Source organism: Pteropus vampyrus, unplaced genomic scaffold (assembly GCF_000151845.1).
Source record: "Pteropus vampyrus isolate Shadow unplaced genomic scaffold, Pvam_2.0 Scaffold55, whole genome shotgun sequence".
In the NCBI taxonomy this organism is placed as follows: Eukaryota; Metazoa; Chordata; class Mammalia; order Chiroptera; family Pteropodidae; genus Pteropus; species Pteropus vampyrus.
Genome location: NW_011888836.1, coordinates 9,080,899 through 9,083,722, shown reverse-complemented (window position 1 = coordinate 9,083,722; position 2,824 = coordinate 9,080,899).

The window sequence follows — 2,824 nt, the reverse complement described above, 5'->3', positions numbered from 1 at the left end:
CTTTCTCCCATGTGCTAATTGGGCTTATATATTGTAGTGGCTGATGACACAGCCTCTGGAGCCAGGCCTCTGGAGCCAGCCTGCTAGATGTGTGATCTTAAGCAAGTTATTTGAGGTTCAAGGCATCTGTTTTTCATCTGCAACATGGAAATAATGATAATGCCTACCTCTGAGAGTTGTTGTGAGGATGGAGTTAATATACATGTAAAGCACTTTTTAAGACTATGTTCTTGTTATTACCCAATAAATTATTCCCTCACTCATTGAAGCCACAGAAGTTAGAAGTAATTTCCATATGAATACTTATAAGAAATATTTTAGGTAAAAATGTGATTTAATATGTGTTTAAATGATCTTTATTACTGTGTTAAAAAATCAATTTCTTTTGCAAATGACTTGTAAAATGTCCAAACATGAAATGCTAAATGATATGGTTGAGGTAGAGACACTGTTTATCTTGGTCAGTATCTAGAACTAACATATATTAGCACCAACTTCTAATATAGAGCAATTTTTAAGGTGCAAAATGTTTGTCTTCACTTTATAACTTCTACTTAAAGTCTGGCCCTACAGTAGGCATGTGTCACTCGGTGGCTGTCCAACATCCAAACCCCATGATGTGAATGTTGGTCGGGCAAACCACAAAGATACCAGGCCTTATTTTTCTCTGCCTTGTGCCATGGTTAGGACACATCCAGGTATACAATATATGTCAGTTAATCTGAAGATGTAAACAGGAAGAAGAAAAGTTTCACAACCAGAAAAGGCTACACAGTGAGTCAGGAGTTTATGTTCTTTTCCCAACTAGTTCCATTGTGATTAACTGAGTATCTGTGGGCAAGTCACGCGGCTTGCTCAGTTAGTTACTAGTTTCTGCATCAATGTATATCAAATGCAAATTAACCCACTGACCTCATTGAACTGACATAAGGATTAATCAGTGAATGAAAATGAACTGGGAATATCCACACAAAATTATATTTCTATTATATACTAAAAGATAAAATATATTTAGCTCACAAATACTTATTTCATTGTAACTGTTTTAAATTTAAACTCCTAGAGTTTCTATGTTACATATTATTTTAATCAAAAATTTATGTTATTCATATAATTGTGAAAGTATAATAAATTTTCTATTCGTCCACATTCCATAATTATAGTTTCTGCACATTTAGGAAATCTTTCTTCCTCAATCTTCCCTTTTATTTAATTGAGAACCTACTTTCTGCCATTTTTTTCTAGCTTTAATTAAATTGCTTATTTCCTACTGTTATTATTCTATATGCTTGATTTTTAACTCTTTTAAGGGGCTTCTATAAATTCAGCTCCTATGTTTTTTTTTCCTTAAATAGTTGAATTGCTTTCCCTCTTGAGAAATGTGGATTAAAATTTTCCCTTGACTCCTGTAATTATTACAGTAGTTCCCCCATATCAGGAGAGGATACATTCCAAGACCCCCTTTGGATGCCTAGAACTGCAGATAGTACTGAACACTATATATAGTATGTTTTTCCTATAGGTACATGCCTATGAAAAAGTTTAATTTATAAATTAGGCAGATATAAATTAAAAAGATAACTAATAATAAAATAGAAAAGCAAGAACACTATACTGTAACAAAAGTTATGTAAATGTGATCTCTCTCTCTCAAAATATCTTATTGTACTGTACTCACTCTTCCTCTTGTGATGGTGTGAGATGACACAATACCAATGTGATGAGATGACGTTAGGCGCTCACGATGATACGCAATTTAAAACCTATGAATTGTTTATTTCTGGAATTTTCCATTTAATATTTTCTAAAACCACGGAAAGTGAAACTAGGGATAAGGGGTTATTACTGTATTTCAGTATCCTCCAAATGTTTCTATCCAGCTCTCCTAAAATACATGATCCAAGGTTGAATAAGCCAACTCTATCTTTTAACACGTTTGCACACATATATCACACACGTTTATACATATCATCTCTCTGCTTTATGCTTTCCCTCCCACTTTCATCTGCCTCTAACCAAATCCCTCACATATGTGTGGCTCTCTAAAGCCAAGGCAATTTATGATGCTGTTTAAAAGAAATATCACTGCTGTTCGTTGATCGGCCTGCCATTTTTTGGCTTTTTCCAATTAAATGAAACAAGAAAACATTTCATTAAAAGTGCACTAAATTTGGAAGACATTAGAGTCTTTAGCAGTCTTTTCAAATTAAATTCTGCATGTAGGAGAGATACAGATGCATTTTGCTTTGTGGAGAATTATTGTCATGCTCCTGCAAATTTGAACATGAAAGGAACTTTTGAAATTGAAGTTTAATTCTTTTTAAAATCTGTCTTCCAACATGTGAGCAACAAGCCACTGTTTTATCCTATTTTATCAGTATAGATTTTTAGAAGTTTGTTTATTGAATTAATAAATATTAATCGAGCACTGTCTTAGTCAGTTCAGGTTGCTGTTACAGAATACCATAGACTGGGTGGCTTAAACAACAGACATTTATTTCTCACAGTTTTGGAGGCTGAAAGTCAAGATCAGCGTGCCAGCATGGTTGAGTTCTGGTGAGAAACCTCTTCCTGATTTTCAGATAGTTGCCTTCTTGCTGTCCTCACATGGCAGAGAGAAAAATCATTCTATTCAATCTATAATAAACATCTACTAAGTGCCAGGTATGGTGCCATCTGCTAGGGGCACAGTAGTAACAAAATAGACCAAGTCCTACTCTAATGAAGCATACGGCCCAGCAGGGAGAGAAATGACAAGCAAACACAGACAATTACAGAAGATAAGCAAGGTTAGAAAAGGTTATCAGTTAAAGTCTCTGAGGAA